The following is a 23970-nucleotide window of genomic DNA, read 5'->3' as shown; positions in this document are numbered from 1 at the left end:
TATTTTGGCACTGCAACCCCAAACTCATATGTCCATAAACTAAGGGATCCTTAAGTCCCTAAAAGCGTTGTTTCATACCCTAAAGGATCATGGTCAACTGATTACATCATTTCCCAGAAGTTCCACCTGAAAAACTACTCAGAACTGGCCAAAACTTGACCATACAAACTGCTCCATGGGCAAGGTGTGATGCATACTGACTACCTAACTAGCCAAGTGTGATGCATACTGAAATGGCCTTCTTTGGGGTGCAATGAGCGAGAATAGACAAATGGCAGAGACAGTTTGCAAGGTGGATGATCATGGAATCTTCCAAGAACTTCTCCTGTTACACTTGCCTCTCTGAATTCGCACAGGGATGAGTAACAGATCATTGAAATCTCCAAGTGGAACCAAGAACTATCAGTGGAATGACATTAATCAAAAACCCAGAGCTGACTCACACCCTTGCAAGACATCTATAAATGGATCCCTCATCTGAGAGATCTAAAGGCTGGAATTTTGTATTTTGTAAGGAAGTGCTGTTGGTTTGTTGGTGAGAAGAGACATTGCATTGTTGGGTGATTTGCGTGTTCATGAGGTGAAGAGGGATTCTACAACTGGGAGGATGATGCTAGATCAGACAACTGGGTTCTAATCCTCTCTTACATTACTATTAATAAAGTTCTTTGAGTTTTCCTCCATATAATCTTGTATTTGTGAATCTTATTGTTCATGAATGCAATTGTATGGTCAATGTGTTTCTGATTCCGCATTGTTTATGATGTTTTAGATAGAGATGCTTTGATAGGTTGTTGTTACTTTGACTCTACAGGTACTCTTTGAAGCAGGACAAGTAGGAGAGGAGTGGCAAATTCTATCAAGGAAAGGAGAAATCAAGCTAGGATCAAAGCGGAGGATCCAGGTTGGTCCTTTTTTCTTCTCTTCCATATATCACACTTAAAGGAACTCTTGAAAAGCTTTCGTTGTTTGTTTCTAAGATAGCTACCCGTCTTAGTGGGACTAGCAGTTCGAATCGACACTAGTTTTCCCCGAAACATGTTCCCAGTCAGACTACTATTCGGAGTCCCTGCTCTAATGCCGCAAATTCCATTTCATTGATGGTGGCCTCTCCCATGAATTGACTGAAAATATGAAGAATTTCACCTTTATGATTACGTAGGACACCTCCAAGACCCATCGGTCTAGGATTGCTTCAAGAGGCCCCATCAAAGTTCAGTTTGTGAAAACCTGGTGGTGGGGGTAGCGAGGCGGTTATGGAGGGGCTTTGTTGTTGGCACTGCTCAGACGAGCTAGTGGCGGTGCCTGTCACAATTCCAAACACATGCAGAATTTGTATGTCAGTGATAGATAGATCATTGTTCTTCTCTGCTTTCCATCTGGTAAGAGTCGTTTCCCTCATGTTTTGGAGTATGGTGGCTTTGATAATCTCTATAGATTTAGCTTCATTTTGAAATACTCTTCTATTTCGTTCTTTCCAAATTGTCCAAACTATGAAACCAGGGGTTAATTTCCATAAAGTATTAACTATTTGAGATTTGGAAAAATTACTTCTCCAATTGGCTATGCTTTCCTGTATTGAATTTTTGTTCCTGTCCATGCTTTTAAAGATTGTCTCCATCCAATTCCATAGTCTTTCTGTCCAGACACATTCATTAAGGAGGTGATTCATTGATTCCTCCTCATTTTCACATAGGGGCAGTGTGAGGGGCCTATGAATCCTTTTTTCCATAGGTTTTCCTAGGTAAGGGTTCTATGGTGCATCAAGAGCCACATAAAGGTTTTAATCTTCGGCCATAGTTCTACATCCCAAACCCTGTTGTGCCAATTGACTTTTTCCTCTTGGTCTCTTTTTTCTATATATCCTCTTACATCTTTTAGGGTGAAAGTACCCCCCTCGAGCTTGCCCCAACACAATTGATCTACATCCTAAGCATTTTGGATTTTTCTTTTAGCAAGCTCTATTTGCAGAGACATCATATTGTTATCCCTTTCTTCTGGTTGCACAGTGTCGTTGAAGAGCCATTGTTTCCAAGTTAGATTAGTTGTGCCAGGACTCCAGTAATGATTTACTGTTATCTTTCCTTGTTCCTGGTGTCTTCTCTGAATAGTGAGGAAATTTGGGCATTCAAGTTTAGGTAATTGCTACCATGCATCCTCCCAAAACAGGGCAGTCTTTCCATTGCAGACTTCCCAAAAACTATGGTCCTGAATTATGCTTTTATTTGCTCTTGCTAAGTTCCAGATTGGAGACCCTTCTGGAGGTTCCTGTATCCTGATCAGATTCTGAGGGCTATAGTCATCCGCATACTTAGCTTTCCAAAGTTTGGCCCAGGGAATGTTTAGTTCTTTTACCCATCTCCACCAAATCTTGGCTCCACAAGCTCTGTTGACAGTGTAAGGGTCCTGTAGGCTTAACCCACCCAAGGTCTTGGGTTTGCAAATTTTTTCCCAGGCCACTAAGGACCACTTCTATTTAACAGAGTTTCCAGACCATAGGAAAGCTTTTTGGATGAGTCTTATTTTCTGAAGCACACCCTTTGGTGCCGGGAGAATGGAAAGCATGTAATGAGGTATGGCCTGGAGGATAGATTTAGTGAGGACAAGGCAGCCTGCAAAGTTAAGGGCTCTGTGGGTCCAATGTTGACAGTGCTTCTCCAAATTGGCGAGCATTTTCTCCCAATGAATTTTTTGCCAAGGTTTGTCAGTAAGAGGAATACCTAGGTATCTGGAAGGAAGGTTACACCTCTTGAACCCGAGGATTTTAGATAGATTTTTCTAGACAGCTAGGTGAGTGTTAAAAAAGAATATGGAGGATTTAGAGAGATTTAGATCCATACCTGAGCCTAAGCTGAAACGTTTGAGAATGTTTTTAAAACTTTGAGCCTCTTTGATTGAGGGCATGCCATGAAGCATATCAACATCGACAAATTGTTGGTGGGTGGTAACAAGGCATGAGGGCAGGGGTTGGAGGCCCTAAATTAAGTTGTCCTCTTTTGCCTTTTTGATAATACGACTTAGACCTTCCATTAGTATAACAAACAGAAAGGGGGATAGGGGATCCCCTTGATGAATACCTCTGGTAGGTGTAAACTGGGTTGTGGGAGCTTCGTTAACCAGGATGGAGAATCTGGTAGACTTAATCAGGGCTAGAATCCACTTTATCCATCTCTTAGCAAAACCAAGGGTGTCCAGTATAGCCTCCAAGTAGTTCTAGCTGACTTTATCATATGCTTTCAAAAGGTCCAGCTGCATAAGCATGCCAGCTTTTTTCTAAGTTTGTAGCATGTGAATCATCTCTTGAGCTAGCAATATGTTATCCATAATTTGTCTACCTTCCACATATCCTGATTGTTCTTCTGAAATTATCCTCAAAAGAATTGTCTTTAATCTGTTAGCTATGACTTTAGAGATGATCTTGTAAAGAACATTGCACAATGCAATCGGGCAAAACTTCGAAGGTGTATTTGCTTCCTCCTCCTTTGGTATAAGGGTTATGAAAGTAGAGTTGAGGGATTTTAGGATGGACAAGGAGCGCCGGGAGTCTTCCACCACCTCCCAAACTTCCATTTTGACTATTTCCCAATAGGCTTTGTAAAAGTCGATGGTGAAACCATCAGGTCCTAGCGCCTTTCCATTGGGCATGTCCCTCACTACTTCTTCCACTTCTTCCATGGTGATCTAATGATTCAAATATTTGTTTTGATCATCTGTTATAAGCTTGGGAATGGAAGTCATTAAATCCCTAATAGCTTCCTCTCTATTCATGCTCGGTTCCAAGGCCAGCTAGCTAAAATGGTTTATGAGCAGGGCTAATATTTCTTGATGGGTTTGAAAAGAGGTCCCCTGTTCATTCTTCATTCTGATTATTTTATTAGCTCTCCTATGATCAATGGCCGAGAGATGAAAGAATTTAGTATTTTTTTCTCCTTCTTTGAGCCACTAAATTCAGGATTTTTGCTTCCACAGGGTTTCCTCCTGGTGGCATCTGGCCTGCCATTTCTGCATGAGTATTTGTTCTATGTTCATTGTTTCTTGGTTGATGTTCCCCTGTATCCACTCCTTGTGAATCTGTTCTAACTGATCCTCCAAAATCTTCTTATCTTTAAATATGTTGCCAAAGACCTCTTGATTCCAGGATTTTAATCTGGTTTTGATATGTTTGAGTTTGGCTTGGAGATTGTACATCTTGGTTCCCCTTATATCCATCGGCTCGCTCCACCATTGTTTTATTTTTGAGATAAACTCCGGATTACTGAGCCAAAACTTTTCAAATCTAAAGGGTTTGTTCCTTGGGGTATCGAGGATGGCCGCATTCATAATTATAGGCCAATGGTCTGAACCTCCACTTGGTAGAATGTCCAAATCCACAATAATCCCTTCCAAAAGGATGTTTTTTGTTACTAAGAACCTGTCCAGTCTAGAGGAAATTTGCCTATCGCCTCCCCTTTTGTTGTTCCAGGTGAATGCACCACTCTTGGGGAAGATGTCTACAAGCTTTGCTGATTTGATAAAATCCTTGAAAGCTTCTGCATCCCGATTGAGCATTCTGATACCTCTTTTTTTTTTCTGAGAGCGAAGTGATCATATTAAAATCTCCTCCATAGATCGTTTTTCCGATGGGATATCTATGTTGCAAGTTGGAGAGACTTCTGAGCATTATCAAATTTTCCTCTAGTTTCTAAGGGCTATAAACATTAGTGCAAAGATAAGTGTCTGGATTCCCCACAATTTGGATTTCTATGGAAATGGAAGATCTAGAAGCTTCTGCAGATATAAGCTGGAGGACCTGAGGATTCCAAAGAGTAGCTAAGCCACCTTCCATTCCACTGCTTTCTACCTCTATGCAGTTCATTCTTTTTCCCAATTTTTTACTTATGATATTCATTATTTGCTGGAACATTTGGTTTCTTGCAAAAAAATTATATTAGGTTGTTCATTTTTGACTTTTTTCTTTAATAACCGCTATTTCTTTAGGCTGTTTAGCCCTCTAGCATTCCATGAAAGTACTTTCATAATTAACAGACTATTTAGGAAATAAGTGTGAAAGCCTCAAGGGATTTCATCTTACCTGAGTTAAGGAGCATTTGACCAAGCTCTTGTAATGCTTCATTGTTTGTCCTTCTACCTCATTTTTTCCTATGCTTTGGATTGGTTGTTTTTTGATGTAGCCCTTGAGCTTTCACCCCTAGACCCTTAGCTGTTCCATGGCTTCTTTTCTGCATGTCCATCTCTACTTGTTGTCTTGCTAGGAGTAGTGTATTTACTGTGTTCACCTCCTCCTCAGGTATTTGTTCTATGCCTTTCTTTTTCCATTGTTCTACCATGTTCAGTAGATCCATTCCTTCCTGTTCTAGAATGTCGCTAAGATCCATATCCTCTAAACCCATTTCACTGGTTATCATTTCTGAATCTTCTTCCAGTTCCTCTATTGGTAGTGGAGCTAGTGGGATGTTATTTGATGGGGTGGAATGGGGGTCTTGTGTTCTTGGTGTCATTATGGTCTGGCTGACTTGCAGTGGATCTTGCTCTTGATTGGTCTCCTCTAGTTCTGTTTCTGATTCCAACACCTCAAATGCATTGCCTATGCTTTTGATAGATGTGCTTGCTTTATTTTGTTGTCTTCTATTGGCTCGTTGTCTAACATGAGGTCGATTAAAAGCTTCCTTATTTTTTCCCCCTGTATTATCCTTGGGTTTCTCCATTGTTCTATTCATTGGGCATTCTCTGAATAGATGTCCATGTTCATGACATTTCCTACAGCGAAATGGGATTTGCTCATAGTCTATAGCTTGAAAATAAACTTCATCCCTGTATTCTAACCACAGACCCTCATGAAGTGCCCCTAAAACATCCATCTCGACACAGATTCTGGCACAGGAGGTGTACCTCTTTTGTAGTGTTGCTTCTGAAGCTTTGATGAAGGTGCCTAACTTATTGCCTATCTGTTCTAGTGTCGCATGTCTCCAATAGTCAATCGGTAAAGAGAATAGGTGGATCCAGATAGGTACCTGTTTGAATGTTTCCTATTCTGGCGCAAAGTTGGGCTTCCATGGTCTCATGTATAGACCTGCTGAGGCGAAAAAATATGGGCCTCCATCGAAGATTTAGTCCTTGTCATCTAGATTGGTGAAAACCACTGTGAAGAAACCTTTGGCCCCTAGGTGGAGCCTTACATCCCCTTTGGGCTTCCATTGTTGCTTGATCCACAAGCACAGGGCTCGTTCTGTTGGCCAGAAACCCATAAACTTGCAGATCATTGTGTGTTTTGCCATGTGTTCTCGGTAAGCCTATAGTTCTGGGTCAGAGATAATTACCCGCAGGTTTTCAGTTGCTTTAGGCTTTCAATGCCCCTGATTCTCTTTCTTTTTAGCGCCCGTGGCTATTCCTTCCTGTTCTGTTCCACTCTAGTTCCGATCTTCCACTTTATTTATTCTCTCATCTTCATGCTCCTTCTCTTGTGGTATCTGCTTTGGAAAAGGGTTTTTCTTGTCTCTGTCTACTGTACTGTTGCTGCCATTGATTTCTTTTCGTGTCTGGGAGTTTCTGGCCTCCTCTTTTAGCTTTCCTTTATTTCTCAGTTCCTCCTTTCCTGTCTTCTCAGATCCCAAGATCTGCACCCCATCCAGTGGGGTTTTATCTTTTTGCATCATTGCTTGTTTATAAGATGGGGTCCCATTGGACCCCACACTTTTCATTTGTTGGGTCAGAACCTACCCTCTTCTACGAAGTTCTGCAGCCCTGGCACTGTCCTCCTCTAGATTTGGTACTGTGAGCGCAGCTTGAACAGGTCTTCTTCAAAGACGCTGAGTATTATCGTGTTGGATAAACTGAGAAACCATTAAGTTAGAATCATTACAAATGGGATTCAGCAAAGAAGTGCCTCACCTACACACCTTTATAAACACATCCTCTATCGTAGTAGAGAAATCATGGAGAATACAAATTCTAAGCAGCCAACACCATGCCATATTCGACAATAGGTTTTTTGATGATCACAAGAGGTATTGTTCCATGCTGGCAAATGAGAGAATGAAGTGGACCTCCAGGAGCATCAAATATTTATCCCCATCTCCTGCGTGAAGACCAAGGTAGAGTTGCCCAGATACATTCTTGTGGTTGGTGGAAAATATTTGATGAGCACAGAGACAAAATTATTATACATCTTAGAAACCTCAGCAACTAATCAAATCTGGATGCAGTCTAAACACATGTTGCATTGAATGAATTCAAATAATAGTGGCTCATGCCTAGCCACACGTACAACAGTGCCTCCTCATCATATATTGTGAGAAAAATTCCAATAATAATTGTCCCATTGATTGGAAAACAATGTGCATTAGCAATATATATTGCACTACGCACAAAAGCGCTAAGCAAAGCCAAGACAATCATAGCTCTCGGCTTCCTTAAGCAAGAAATCAAGAACAAATTCAATGAGTTCTGACCCTTAGTATAATGTCTTCATATGATTGGCCTCCCTAAAAATATTGCACTCCGTCGGTCGGTCAACCCAAGCCATATCCATATCAAACTCATGACATTTCTTAGGGAAGGGGCATACCTCTCAGTTAATCATCTCGAATAAACTCCACCTATTTATCACTGACTCTACTCTAGTTACCTATTTATCACTAACTCTACTCTAGTTACAAAAGGCATATGAAGGAATAACGATCTCCACTGACTCCATGCAGGTCACAAGATCCTCCACACACAATATTTACACACGTTTTACAAAAAAAACACCAAATCAGAACACAACAAATATTTTTCACGTCTTTTTGGCTCTCCTGTGAGGGAGTTAAGCAGAGCTTGCTCTCATCTTTCTGGCTCTTCTATGAGGGAGTTAAGCTAGAGCTTGCTCTGATACCAAGTAAAAATCTGATGAACATACATGGTGGAAAGATTCACACAAAACAATATGTATATTCACATCACTCAAAACCAAATTACATGCCATATATATAGTGCTTATAAAATCCAACAGTTTCCACACCAAGAAATGGTTGGTTGAAAAAATATTTCAACAAAACTCTACAGTCAACAAACTAATCTTACCTATATATTATTATAAGCATTATTCCAAGTCATTTTATATATCTCAATTTTCTTCAAAATAATATTTATATCGTATTTATTCTATTACAAATAAGAGTTTTTAAATTTAGTGATTTAGTTTTTCAAACTGATCTTCGGAAATTTTCTATTCTTTCATATGTCTTTGCACTTTTAAGGGCAATTACTAGTTTATATAAGAGTGATGTGATGTCCCCAGTAAATTTTAAATATTTAATTACTGCAGTAAACAAATTGAATATTATTATTTATGTTTATATATTTATTATTTTGATTAAAATGTGCATGAGGCAAATGTCTTGATAATGATGATTATGTAGCTCTCACATGTCAAGTAGTTAGGATAGGTAGTTACTTATCCCTAACTACTTCCTTGTAGATTTATTCTCAAGGGAAGAGATCAAGAGGGTATGGGTACTAGAGATGAAGAGAGGAGAGGAAAGAGAGAGATTTATGTGCTGATATGTCAGACAGATTCCAAGAGTTACATCTGGTTAAGACCAGATAGTTGTAAAATATTAAGACTATTAGTCTACAGGAAATCACCCTTCGTGTGGGTGAAAGCTCGGGGGGAGACTTGGGCCTGAAGGTGACTCTCATGGTTGGGAGGAAAATTGGTGTTTCTAGTTGAACTTGATTCAACAGCTGATAGAATATACTGCCAAGATCAGATAAGTATATATTTAACTTTTTGAAATATGCTACCAGAGTCAAATAAGTATATATTTAACTTTTTGTAATATACTATCGGTGTCAGATAAGTATATATTTAACTCTCAGTAGGATAGTTAATTATTAAAAAAAAGATATGTATGTTGTTGGAGAAAACTGTATAGGAACTAGTTCAGTTAAGGCATACCAACCACTAGAAGAACTAATAATTGTACTCTAGAAATCTATAGAGGCCAGTAAGTTTATTTTAAAATAAAAACTCAATGAGATTTATTACTGAAACTCACAGAAATATTTACAAGGAAATATTATTTAGGGGTTTACTTTGCGGTCAATCTTAAAAAGGAATTATAACACCAAGAACCAGAATTTCTAGAGTTATACCGAATACAGCTAGAACAGAGGAAAATACAGTGCTAGGGAAAACAAATAAATAAATATATATGCCTCTGGAAGAACAGCTAAACTTCACAACCATACTTTGTGATGTATCAAGAGTATATTTTACAATGCCTTACATGTTAAGGAATTTAACTGTAATAAAAAGAAGTAAGTTTTGGAACCAACCCACAATTTTCATTACTTTTTTAAAGGGAAATTTCCATAAGTAAAGAAGGAGAACCAGAGCTAATGAGCCATGTAAATAATATATATCATTTCAACTTCGGAACAATTCATAACATAGAACTGAAACCCCAGGAAGTAAGGGACAATTGGTTAATGATAAATTAAAAATCAAGCCAGCAAAACAAGTATACAATCTACATATCTAAAGTCATAGACAGAACGTGGGTTAAAGCCCCAATCGATTCCAGAAAATAAAGATGAGAACAGTGCGAAAATGAAACAATCTTAATGCTCAGAAATGCATAAACCTCTGTATAGAAAGAACAACAAAGACTGGACGAGGGTTAAAATAATGACCCTTTCCTTCAACCAAGTAGATAATTTCAGTATTTTCAACAAGCACATGAAGTCTTTAAAGTAAAATCCACAATCGGTAATGAACCTCCTGTTACAAAATTCTGGATACAATATTACAGTCAAGCCATTTTCGTGAGAAATTAATTACATTAAACCAATTGGCCATGAACCTAGAACCCGAGATAGCAGGTCAACTAATTTTATAGCCGAAGCACACAAAAAAAAACACAGCCATGGGGTCTTCATATTTAGAGCCTGAGCTAGGTATAAACATTATGAAATAAACAGAATAAACCAATAAATAACTTAGACAGGTGACTGATATAAAGAATAATCTGCTTCTCAAAAGTTAAAGCCTCCAAAACAGAGGAATCTAGAATAAACCCACATACCCGGAAGCCAGACAAAGTTTAAGATCAAAACCCTTGGCCAAATTTTAGGAGGAAAGCTTTGAGCCACCATTCTTGAGCGGCTAGAAGATCTCCAACGAAACCTAGCAGGCCAACAATCAAGAGTTTTTTATACACAACTGGTTACGAAATATAGCTTATATACTCAAGCCAAAATTAAAACAAATCAATGCCTGGCTAGGGCTATGGCATAAGCACCTCCTTCAAAGAATTGGAGCACCAACATGACTCACTGCGAACCTAAGAACCCAACATAAAATCAATGCAAGATCATGACATCGCAGGAGGAAGAAATTTACCAATATTCAGGGTAACAAAATCGAACCTTGGTGAAATCTAGAACTTGGAGCCAAAAACCAGAATGGTCTGTCAACGGAGAACTTAACAATGATAATGCATTACAGTGTAGGTTTTAACCCCATACAAAAATTACCTTCATATGAATTCTAAAACACAAAAAATAAACAATGCGAGAGCATAACACATAAAACACATATACACAAAGATTTTCCCCTGGATCTCAAAATCGGGACTACCAGATTGATTTTTCATTATTGTTCCTTTCAATGTTACAATACATATTTAAATATGTTGAAGCATCCAATACCATGGACCGAAAACCATCGCATCCAAAACCATGGACCGAAAACCATCACATCCAAAACCATGGACCGAAAACCATCGCATCCAAAACCATGTGCGAAAACCATGCACAAAACCATAGGTAGGTCCGCCTAACCTAATATAGGGTCTAAAAAAAATTTCCTGGGGCGCTGCCCTAGACCCCATAGAGGGTGGCTAACCGCCCCCCTCAAACCCTCTGGAGAAGGGGGTTGCCCCCCCTCGGTACGCAATCAATGCAACAAAGGGGGGGCTCTGCCCCCCCTATAACCCCTTGGTTAACTACGTAGGCTAGTCGTGGAAAGAACATAACACAACCCAACATTCTCCCACTTGTTGTTTTCTTTCCACAGGGGGCCACATGAGAGATTAGTCATTTATCTAGCCCTGAAATGCCCATTATTTCTCTACACCAAGAGAACTTCTCAGAGCTTATATATTTTGTCAATGCATCTACAATATTCTTCAAAGTGTCCACCTTTACTAGCAACACCTTTTTGTCTTCTATCATATCCCTCACAAAGTGATACTGAACATCAATGTGCTTTGTCTTTGAATGATAAGTAGGGTTCTTTGCCAAGCAAATTGCACTTTGGCTGTCACAGTCTATCCTTATAGCTCCCTGTACTAACCCCATACTTGAACACAATCTATGCAACCAGACTGCTTCCTTGCTTGCATGAGTGGTTGCCATGTATTCTGCCTCTCTAGTTGATAGTGCCACTACATATTGTTTCTTACTCATCCAACTAACTACACCTCCAAATAGGTTAAACACATACCCACTTGTAGATCTTCTCTGATCCAGATCTCTAGCCCAATCTGCATCAACAAAGCCATGGATATCCAAAACTTTGCCCAATCCTAGTCTTCCTTGGTAGCACAAACCATAATCACTAGTGCCACGTAAATACCTGAAAACCCGCTTCACTGTTGTCCAATGCTCCTTTCCTGGTTTTGACATAAACCTGCTCAATACTCCCACTACATGTGCAATGTCTGCTCTGATACAGACCATCACATACATCAGGCTACCGATTGCACTTGCATATGGAACATGGGACATGTCCTCTTCCTCTTCTTGTCTCTTGGGACACTGTTCAGTAGATAACTTTACACCTACAGGAATAGGAACATTCATCGGTTTACTATCTTGTATATTAAACCTCTACAATATTGTCTTGACATACTTCCTCTGGTTTAACCAGAGCTTCCTCTTTGCTCGATCTCTTTTAATTTACATGCATAGTTTACAGCACCAAGATCTTTCATGTCGAATTTGGAGGAAAATTGGGTCTTCAAATCATGGATAATTTCTTTGTCATTTCCAACCAGCGGCATATCATCCACATGCAAGACCAGATAAATAACACGATTACCAATTAATTTAAAATACACATAGTGATCTGCTTTGCTTCTAGTGAAGCCAAGTCCCCATATAAATGTATCAAATTTCTGATACCACATCCTTGGTGACAGTTTTAACCCATACAGAGACTTCTTTAACTTGCATACCAGTTCTTTCTTACCCTTCACCACAAAGCCTTCAAGTTGCTTCATGTAGATCTCCTCTTCTAGATCCCTATGAAGAAATGTTGTCTTCACATCTATCTGTTCTACCTAAAAATCAAAAGCAACAACAACAGATGAAAGTAATCTAATAGAAGCTACCTTTGCAACAGGAGAGAAAATATCACCAAAATCAATTCCCGGACCTGGGAATAATCTTTTTATACCAACTAAGCTTTGTATTTCTCCACCTTTCCTTTTGCATTTGTCTTCTTCTTGAACACCCATTTGCTACCAATGGGTTTCCTTCTAGCTGGCAATTCCACTAGATCCCATGCCTCATTTTTGTGCAAATATGACATTTCATCAACCATGGCCTCTTTCTAGAGTTTGTCATCCTTTGAATCTACTGCTTCTTTCACATTTATGGGATCATCATCAGTAATAGATAAAGAAAAATTTGAACAAAAAGCAAATGGACTATACCTTTCTAGCTGCCTTCTTTCTCGAACTGATCTTCTCACACCTGGAGTTTGTGGCTCTTCATCTTCTGATTCCTCTTCTGTTGTAGAGTTAATTCTTCCTCCTTTAGCTCAAACTCTATCTTCTCAGGTTCCCTTGGTTGGAATTCATGTTAAATAACATCTTTAACCTCTCTGAACACCACATCTCGGCTGTACACAACCTTCCTTGTTACTGTGTTCCAAAGCTTATAACCCTTTAAACCATCCTTATACCCAATAAAGATGCACTTTTCAAATTTACTACCCAATTTTGTTCTTTTCTCTTCGGAACATGTACATATGCATCACATCCAAATACCCTCAGATGTGAAAGAGAGGGTTTCTTACTAGTCCATACCTCTTGTGGAGTCTTATCCTCTAATGCTGATGAAGATGACATGTTGACCAGGTAACATGCAATCTCCACTGCCTCTGCCCAGAATTTCTGTCCTAACCGGACACCACTAAGCATGCTTCTTGCCCTTTCCATCAATGTCTTGTTTATTCTTTCTGCAACTCCATTTTGCTCAGGTGTGTATGGAGTAGTATTTTGTCATGCTATACCACACTCACACAGTTATTCAAATTCCTTACTGCAAAACTCTCCACCATTATCTGTCCTCAACACCTTTATCTTCTTCTCTATCTTGTTTTCCACCAGAGCCTTAAATTCTTTAAACCTATCAAAGACTTCAAATTTCTTCTTAAGGAAATATATCTATGTATTCCTTGAGAAGTCATCTATAAATGACACCTAGTACACAGACTTACTCAGTGATGGAACCTTCACAAGTCCAAACACATCATCATGCACAAGTTCTAATATTTGTTTCGCCCTCTTACCACCAAAGGGGAAACTCACCTGATTCTACTTCCCATATAAACAATTTTCACAGAAATCAAAATCCAGAGAGATATTACTCATACCTTCTACCATATCTTTACCATGAAGTATTCGAAGGCCCTTCTCTCAAATATTTCTAAGCCTTTGATGCCACAACATGGTCTTCTTTCCAGAGACCACTAGATTTTCTGCTCCACTTTCAGGAACCACAGAACTATTGCACCCATCAACAACAGTGCTACCTTACAGCTTGCACAGAGTTCCAATCCAACCTCCCTGCATCAATACCAGTGCTCCTCAAACCATCTTGTAGGTATCCTTCTTGAACACTATTTTTACACTTGCATCATCCAGCTTGCTTACAAAAATCAGATTTCTGGCCAATGCAGGAATATGCAGAACACCCAGAAGTGTTCTAACCCTTCCACCTTACAACTTCAACTTTACTTTTCCACGACCAACGATTCTAGCCTGCTTATCATCCCCTAAGAAGACATCCCCACCATCATATTTCTCATACTCGCAGAACTACTCTCTATGAGGAGTGAAGTGAAAGGATGTACCTGAGTCAATCAACCATGCCTCATGATCTACATGTGTACTTGAAGAAGCCAAGTACACATCCCCACCTTCATCTGAGGTGGCTTTCACCTCTACAAAAGGAGCATCATCAGATCCCTTTCCTTTGTTAGGACCTTTAGATTTACAGTCCCTTTTATAGTGCCCTTCCTTTTTGCATTTCCAGCACACCACCTTTACAGGTTTTCCTTGAGATTTAGATCTCCCTCTAGATTTAGATCTCCCACTCGATGACTTATTTTTGTTTCTATTTTGGGACCGTCCTCGTATAGACAAGGCATCACCATTCTGGCTCTCCATATTTTTCCTTCTCATCTCCTCCATTAGCAAGGATAAGACTATTTCATCAAACTGCAAGGCAGTTGCATTGCTACCTATTGCAATAACCAGACTATCCCACGAATCTGGTAGAGAACACAACAAACTGATGCACTTATCCTCATCTAAAATTTTAATATCAATAGATAATAATTGACTTACCATAATATTAAATGATTTCATATGCTTTGTCACCGAATCTCCATCTTCATCCTCAGGTTATATAGATTCTTCCATAGGAACAGTTTATTCCCCAGAGACTTAGATTGGTACAAAGTCCCTAACTTTTCCGACAAAGCCTTAGCTGTAGCTTCCCCTGATACATTCAACAATACTGAATCTAAGATACACAATCGTATTTTGCTCTTTGCCTCTGATCCAACTTCTTCCATTCTTCATCGGACACTCCCATTGGTTTAGTACCTGATCTACCATGATCCATTGATCCTTATCCACCAACAGATCCTCCATATTGAGTTTCCACAACTCAAAACTCTAACCATTAAATTTCTCAATCTCTATCTTTCCACTGCTCGCCATCTTCTTTCACCACCATAATCGATCCCACAGATCTCCCACTAAATAGGGTTTACCACAGGCCCGAGTGAAACCCCTCAGCAACAAAGGCATCCCCTTGAAGCCAAAACAGCTCTAATACCAAATGTAGGTTTTAACCCCGTACATAAATTACTTGCATATGAATTCTAAAACACAGAAAATAAACAATGCGAGAGCATAACACATAAAACACATATACACAGATATTTTCCCCTGGATCCCAGAACCAGGACTACCATATTGATTTTTCATTATTGTTCCTTTCAATGTTACAATACATATTTATACATGTCGAAGCATCCAATACCATGGAACAAAAATGATTGCGTCCAAAACCATGGACCCAAAACCATCGCATCCAAAACCATGTGCAAAAACAATGCACAAAACCATAGGTAGGTCCGCCCAACCTAATATAGGGTCTAAAAAAATTTCCCCGGGGCACTATCCTGAAACCCGTAGACTGGGGCTACTTGGCCCCCTCAAACCCTCTTGACAAGGGGGGTTTCCGCCCCCTCTACACAATCAACGCAACAAAGGGTGGGCTCTGCCCCCCCCTCTAACCCCCTTGTTAACTACATAGGCTAGTTGTGGAAAGAATATAATGCAACCCAACATACAGTCTGGCTAGAAATGAGGATAAGAGTGCCCTTGTTGCCATCGGGTGAGCCCAGCACACGGAGAACCATCGATGAGTAGTATTTCCCAAGGAGAGGCCGATAGCTAGAGGGTGGATAGAAAGCTCTAGAATCTGTCTCCTGCCATCATTCAGACGGCTAAGTTCAATGCATAAGAACTAGGTTTAGTTCCCCAATAAGCACCATAAAGTTCTACTTTGCATCTAGTTGGGATTCCACTAAGTGTTATATTTAAATGAACATCCCAAAACCAATATGTAATCATTGGTACAAAGATTTTCACATGAATTCTGAGCGCTTAAATCAAGGGAATTAAATAACACTGTCATATGAATTATAAATTGTTGTTATTGTATATGAATTATATAATGTGTGTGTATTTGTATATCAATTAAATAATGTCCTTATTTGTATGTAAGTAAGGTTAAATTTTATGGTTATAACATTTTTTTTTAGGTTAATTATGAGAGACATTACAAGTGGTATTAGAGCCTCAGGTTACAAAGCTAAGATCTATAGAAATAAATGATTAACAACATTTGTGATATGCACAGAGAAAAAGGGAAATAAAAGCAACTAGCATGAGGAGGACTGGAATTACACCCCATAGGTCTGAGACAGGAAGATGATCGACATCTTTTTAAGAAGGCAATCCTAAGGTGTGGGTATAGTTGATGGAAGAACCATGCAATACAAACACTGCAATCTTGGAAATTGTACAAGAACTAAAGGATGAGATGGCCTAGTTAAGGGAAGATAATGAAAAGTTGATGCAGGAGCAGGAAAATATTATGAAGAGTCTGTCTGATAGATAGAATCAACAATAGCCAATTCCCAACCCAAAGCCCAGGAACTTGACTAGTGATGAGCCTCATAAATGGGTAATTATATGGGCTCATTTTACCTCCTAAACTAGTCAAATCAACCATTCTCTTAGCTTATTGTATGATTTACTGATTATATTTATGCTTATAGGGTGAGTTGAGTTAGTTATTATGCCATGTGGTCTAACATGTATTTAATGCAGATTATTGATGGATTTTGAGGTCAAATTCAAGGATCTAGTGGCCAAACTACAGAAATAACTCAAAGTAGATAGAGGATAGGACTTATAGGAGGGAAACCCCTTCATTTATTGCTCCTCACTTCGAATTCCCCTTCATTCAGCTCAGAGTACAAGCAACCAAATCATGCACTAGAAGGCAGCCGGGAAAGTGGAAGATGATTGATAGTTATCTCGAGTTTTGGGAGCCAAGCCTCCTTGATTTTAATGAAGCTATTGGTAGCTTCAAATGTATAAGTATAGAGGCCTAATACCTCACTAGGGTCGACTTTTTTTCTTGTGTAAATTTTGCTCAAATTTTGAGCTTACTATTTTATGACAGTTTTATGTAATCTTGCTACTTTTTTATAATGAAGATGGAATCCTTTTTGAGCTAGCACTGAGGTACCTCAGAGGACTGAAGCTCTTGGTTTAGAGCCCAATCCAAGTAGCCAAGCTCTCTTTACTTTTATTTGTATGCTTTACTTCAATTTGTAGATTAGTTTGTTGTTAGATGTATTTCTCTTATGGTTAAGAATAGGTTGCTTTTGATGAATTAGTAGCTTGATTTCATTTGTGCTTTCTGTAGTAGGTTAAGCAGTGAGTAGAGAAGATTCAAAAGACTAGAAATAGTACCTTGGCCTCTCTTCCTCCCTCTGGGTCCATGATTTGAGGCAAAGACTCTCTTGCTGCCCCAAAAACACAGATTTTCCTCATTCCTAGGATTTCTAGTGTTTGCAGCTCTCTAGTAGGTTGATAGTCCAATTTTATTATGCTTTAGATATTATTTATCATTTTCACTTCCTGATTTGAAATATTCCTTTTTCATGCTTCCCTTTCTTATAGCATTTCCCAACATTTCTTTCTATACACCATAGTTTAGGCCATTTTAATGCGAAACTCTATTTTTCCTAGGATGCACTTATTTCATTGGTTGTTTGATTTTCTTGGTTAACTGTCAGTTTCTATGCAATAGATTTCTTCTAGCAGTAGGCCATCTTACCAGCACTCACACCATCCATCTGATCCATGCCCTATAGGTCTCCCAAACCTCACCTCAATTCTGCCCTAGTTTCCTTCATTTTTCATAGAACTTTTTCCTCTCTCTTTGAGCAAAACCAATCATATTTCTCTCTCCTGGTGATTCATGATAGACCTTAGGTGCCCTAACACCTCATTCCAACCTTCATCCACCTTTTTCACCCACTCTCACACCCTCAAAATAGTGAAAATTTCTCTCGGCCTCCTCCTGTAGGCCTCCTGTAGTTTCTTGCTTTCCTCCTGTAGTTTTCTTGTGTCCTCTTGTAGTTTTTCCTGTAGACTTTCTTTTGAATGCCGAGTGTGGAAAAAGCCTCCAGAAGGCCACCTAAGACCTCCTAGGACCCATCCACACTATCCTACATCCTCCCAAGCCAAAAACGCCCTCTAACGCCACCTATTCGCTGCCACACTCACACACAATAAATTAGATGCATGATTAAATTCACATAAAAACACATAAAAATCCAAAAATATGTTTTTTGCTTATTTACTTCTAGAAATAGCATGGTTAGATGTTGTTTACTTCCTTGAGTAGGTAATGGCATTTCTTTCATGGTTTTCATAGTGTTTTTGGCAAAAGTAGAATTAGCTTGTTAATTAGGGTTTACTAGATTTTACTTTGCATTCTAGTCTTTCTCCTTTCTGCAATTAGAATAACATCTGTAGAGTAATCTTTCTTTCCCTTCATCACACATAGAGCTTCTTATGGAATCTATAGAAGTTTGTTTGAGCTCCTATTGATCTCGCGTCGGTTGACCAAGTGACAACCTGCAGTGAGAACTAGTACTTGTGCATATAGCATCGATGCTTCCAAGTTTGTTACGAAATATCGGGTTGATAAAAGTAAAGTTGGCAACCCCGGAGTTGCAGCATTCTTGCTGCGATATTGGTGCTCACCACTTTTTGGTGTCGTTGCCAGGGAAGCATCAGAGTATTCTGTGATTACTTCTTTCTTCTATTTCCTAAAGCAACATTCTGCTAATAGTTTATTTCAGCAAAAGTAGACTAGTAATTTCTTTTCTTTTAGTTTTGCATTTTCTTGCTTTCCTTTTCAATTCTCCAAATTCCCATTCAGCAAGTTCATTTCATCTAGTTGCAATTTTTTTTGTCCAATCACAATTTTAGTTTCTGCAGGTACTTTCAGTGTGGGGAAAAAGAAACAAAAGACCAACCAAAAATATTTCCTTTCATGCCTCGTAGGAGTAGAGATAACTTAGGAAAATTTTTGCCCAACACCCCCACTGCTTCACACAACCAACCTTCTCTCTTCTTTGGTCGTTGTAATTAAAAATAATCCTTAGGTGAACATGCAGACATATTTGAAGAACCTATAGGGGAAGAAGAAGAAGAAAACATTCCTATGAAGCCAATGGCTGAAAACATAAATGTTAGGGGAAATGGAGAGAGAATAGAGGGTACCTTCCCCATTCAGGAGACCAATGGGGACACCAAAATGAAGAATATAAGTCCTTCAACCCTACCTCACTTCCATGGTATAACTATAGAAGATCCTAACACCTTCTTGTTTTTTTTTGTTGTCATCTGTCGAACTTATGACTATGTAGAAAACGAGCAAAAGTTGAAACTGTTCCCTTCTACTCTCAAGGATGCAGCACTGTGCTGGTTCATGGGATTACCTGTCAATAGCATCACAACTTGGGCTCAAATGCAGCAGGCCTTTAACGACAAGTATCGAGACTATTGTAGGTCAAAAGATACTAAAGAAGAAATCTTCCAAATGACCATAGGAAGTGATGAGTCCCTGGAAGACTATGAAGAGAGGTTCCAGCTCAGTTACAAAAGGGCCAGGTGTACATTTGACCTTGAATCTCTGAAGTTGGTCCTGCTCCGGGGAATTCAGGAAGACCTTTTAGACACCCTCCATCTACTGGCCAGGGAAGACATCTACAAACTATCCTATGAGGACATAAAGACTATTTTTAGAAACCATTCTAGAGCAGCCAGAAAGAAAGGTAGGGGGAGTCAACCCATAGCTAGTACCTCTTGTTCCAATTCATCCATTAAAGGTGAAATTGGAAACATGCTGGAAGACTTCAAGAGTGAGATGCTGCAAACTCTTGACATGTAAATGGATACCTTACATATCAAAAGAAAACAAGAGGAAGCAAAGAGGGCTTTGGCCATTTTTTTCCCTAGATGCACCAGAAGGCATCCTAGGAATGAATGCCCATTGAACTCTATAGAGGTTTGTTCAGTCTGTGATGAAGATCATTCTACAGATAAGTGCCCTTCCTTGCCCGGACTTAAAGATGTATACCAAGGGGCCAAAGGAGTCACTTAACAGATCCACTACATAAACCAAAGGAGGTTGCCTGGACCTAGACCATACTAGTATGGGATGCAAGGGACATCTCAAACCTACTACAACCCCAACCAAATCACCTCCATACCTTCATGGGGCCCCCCTGCTCATCCTTCTTGGTCCATGCCTCCTACTTGGTCCTTCACATCTCAATATCATGCCCAACCAGCCACCAATTCATTTCAATCCTATGCTCAGCCGCAACCTCAGTGGAATGCATCTCATCAGGGGTGGAGGTCCCAATACAACTATGTTCTCGCTCTTCTGCCTCCACCACCTACCCAACTACAACCATTACCTTCTGCTCCACTAAGGCAACCCCAAATGCCTGCCCAACAAAATCCGAACCCGAACAATAGACAGGCTCAACAAGTGTATAGTGGGGAACCATCATGCCCAACTTATGTTGTGGAGATTCAAGAAATTAACTTGCAATCCGAGAAAGTTCTCCCAGATAGCCAGCCTCCACCCAGGGGGGTTGAGGAAGATAAAAAGGAAAAAGAACCTAAAGCAAATCCACTCTTTCTTGAGAGACTATCCATGACAATCTAGCCTACCCCAGAAAAGATTGAACTCCTGGGAGAATTGAAGCATTTATGTGTGAAGATACCACTTCTCCAAGCCATAAAAGATGTGCCTATCTACAATAGGTTGTCAAAGATAAATGCTTTAGGCATCCAGGAAGGCGCAAGAGAGATTCCCCAACCATCAATGTCATAGGACAACTATCCAACATGATGTTGGAGGCAGAAAATCTGTCCAAAATATCTGGACCCTGGAAGCCCAGTAGTTGATGTCCACATCAATGGCACAATGGTCCCACATACCTTGATTAATCTGGGAGCTGCCATTAATGTGATGACAAAGGACACAATGCTCAAACTTAACCTCCAAGGATCCTTGAGGAAGACCACGACAATGCTGCAGCTAACAGACCGCTTCACAATGACTCTTAAGGGGATTGTGGAAGATGTGATGGTCTCCATTTATTCTTGGGAGTACCCTGCTGATTTCTCAATTCTCTAGCCAAAGGCAAAGCTCACAGGGTATCCTCTCATTCTGGGAAGACCTTGGTTGGCTACAGTTGATGCCTACAACAGCTGCCGAGCTCGGAACATGACCATAAAGAACGGGCACATATCCAAGCAGTTAACCCTATATCCTCCTACCCAACCCTTGCTAGAACATGATCTACCTCTCTGGTTGGAGGAGGAGGATGAGGATGAAGTTTATTCTACACCACTTTGTACATTATAATTTTCCATGGGGGGAAACCGCAGGATGAGGATGATATGATTGAAAATTTGATTCCGAATCCACTTCCCAGTGTATCACCATTAGAAGACATAGCAAGAGAAACCCAAAACAACCCCTCAACTGATCTCTGTGTGGTCGATCCCACTTCTCTTCATGTTAAAAATATAGAGTATGACCCAAAAAGAAAATTGAAAATCAATCCATCCCTATCTACTTCCCAAGAGAAGGAGCTATGCAGCATACTGAGAAAACATCTAGATGCCTTCGCTTGGAATTATAAGGAGATGAAGGGAGTGCACCCTTTAGTATGTACTCATTATATATACATTAGGGAAGATTGCAAGCCATTCAGGCAGCCTCAAAGGAGGATGAACCCAACACTTAAAGATATTATTAAGGAAGAACTTCAGAAATTGCTTGATGCAGGGTTCATTTATCGCATCTCTGACAGTGAATGGGTCTCTCCTTTGGTGCTAGTGCCAAAGAAAAATGGTAAGTGGAGAATCTGTGTCAACTATCGGGAATTGAACAAAGCCACTAAAAAGGACCATTTTCCTTTACCTTTCATAGATCAAGTGTTAGATGGTCTGGCACGGAAAAAGTTTTTCTCCTTCCTAGATGGGTTTAGCGGGTACAATCAAATTCAAATCAGCCCGAAAGACCAAGATAAGACCACTTTCACTTGTCCTTGGGGTACCTTTTCATACCAGGTCCTTCCTTTTGGTTTGTGCAATGCTCCAGCCACTTTTTAAAGAGCAGTATTGAGTATACTTTCTGAACTGGTTCATGATGTAGTAGAAATATACATGGATGATTTTACTCCTTATGGCTCTGACTTTTAGGAAGCTTTATCTAACCTAGGAAAATTTCTAGATAAGTGTATTGAGATGAACCTATCCCTCAGTCTAGAAAAATGTGAATTTTTTTATGACTGAAGGGACCATGCTAGGTCATGCAATATCTCAACAAGTACTGCAGGTGGACCCCAACAAAATTGCCATCATCCAAAGGGTGCCACCTCCTCAAAAGGTGAGAGATGTCAGAAGTTTCCTAGGCTTAGCTAGATATTATAAGAGATTCATTAAAGACTTCAGCAAGCTAGCCTCTCCTTTGTTTGGCCTCCTAGGCAAAGATGTTGAGTTCATGTGATTGGAAAACTATCAAGAAGCCCTAGATACCTTGAAGAGAAAGCAGGTGACTTCCCTAATTCTCAAAGGCCCAAACTAGGCCCTACCCTTTCACATTCACACAGATGCCTCGAAAAAAGCAATAGGAGCAACCTTAGGACAAATTGATGAAAATTTACCTTATGCCATATACTTTATAAGCAAAAACTTGTCAAAGGCAGAGTTAAACTATACAGTGATCGAGAAGGAACTCCTAGCTGTCGTGCATTCCTTAAACAAATTCAGACATTATATCACAGGCTATCAAACCTTTGTGCACACCGATCATGCTACAATTAGATATTTAATGAACAAACCAGATGTAAATGCTCACATTATTAGATGGTTGCTTTTACTGCAGTAGTTTGATCTGACCATTATTGATAAGCCTAGTAAAGAGAATGTTGTCACTGAATTTTTTTCTAGAGTAAATTTGCCTACAGGTGAAGAAGGAATGGTGGCTGACCAAATGCTAGATGAACACCTATTTTCTATATCAGTACTCTCTCCATGCTTTGCTGATATAGAAAACTACTTGGTTTCAACACAATTCCCACCACACCTATCCTCAAGAGAGAAGAGAAAGATAGTAAGGAAAAGCGCCCCTTTCACCTAGAATGGAGGCAATCTCTTCAAAGTTGGCCCAGATCAGATCTTGAGAAGATGTGTCAGGGAGGAGGAAGTCTTTGACATCCTCCTGACCTGTCATGACAGGCCTTATGGAGGTCATTTTGCAGCAAAAAGAACCACCTTCAAGATATTGCAAGCAAGCTACTACTGGCCCACTCTTCATCAAGATGTGAGGAGATACACGAGCCAGTGTGATTGGTGTCAGAGGATGGTGAAACCCACTCCAAAGGATGAAATGCCCATGCAACCTCAAGTGACCTTTGAGCCATTTGAGAAGTGGGGCATGGACTTTGTGGGGCCTATCAACCCCCCTTCAAAGAAGAAGCAGTACATCACTATGTGCACCGACTACCTGACAAAGTGCACAGAGACAAAAGCAATCAAAGCAGTGACAGAGGAAAAAGTAGCTAAGCTTTTGAGGGAAAACATATTCTACAACTTAGGGTATCCGAGAGAGTTGGTCACAGACCAAGGCAGTCCGTTCACTTCCAACCTAATTGAAGACCTACTCACACATCATAAGATCAAGCACAGGACTTCCACCCCTTACCATCCATAAGCCAATGGGCAAGGGGAGGTCACTAACAGAGCATTGGAAGGGATCCTAACCAAGGTAGTGAGTATCGGCAAAAAAGATTGGGCTGACAGATTAGTTGAGGCCACTTGGGCCTATAACACAACATGGAAGACCACCACCAGGTTCACACGCTATGAACTGGTCTATGGGAAGAAGGACTTGATGTCAATAGAGTTTGAATTCAATACCCTAAGGATGGAAACTCAGCTGGACCTAGACCTCAGCCATGCACATAAGGAGAGATTACTTCAGCTCAATGGATTGGATGAATACATATTG

This window comes from Pinus tabuliformis, chromosome 9, assembly GCF_031772625.1.
Source record: "Pinus tabuliformis cultivar Carrire ecotype Pingquan chromosome 9, CPIR1, whole genome shotgun sequence".
Taxonomy (NCBI): Eukaryota; Viridiplantae; Streptophyta; class Pinopsida; order Pinales; family Pinaceae; genus Pinus; species Pinus tabuliformis.
This window is presented reverse-complemented; position numbering follows the sequence as displayed.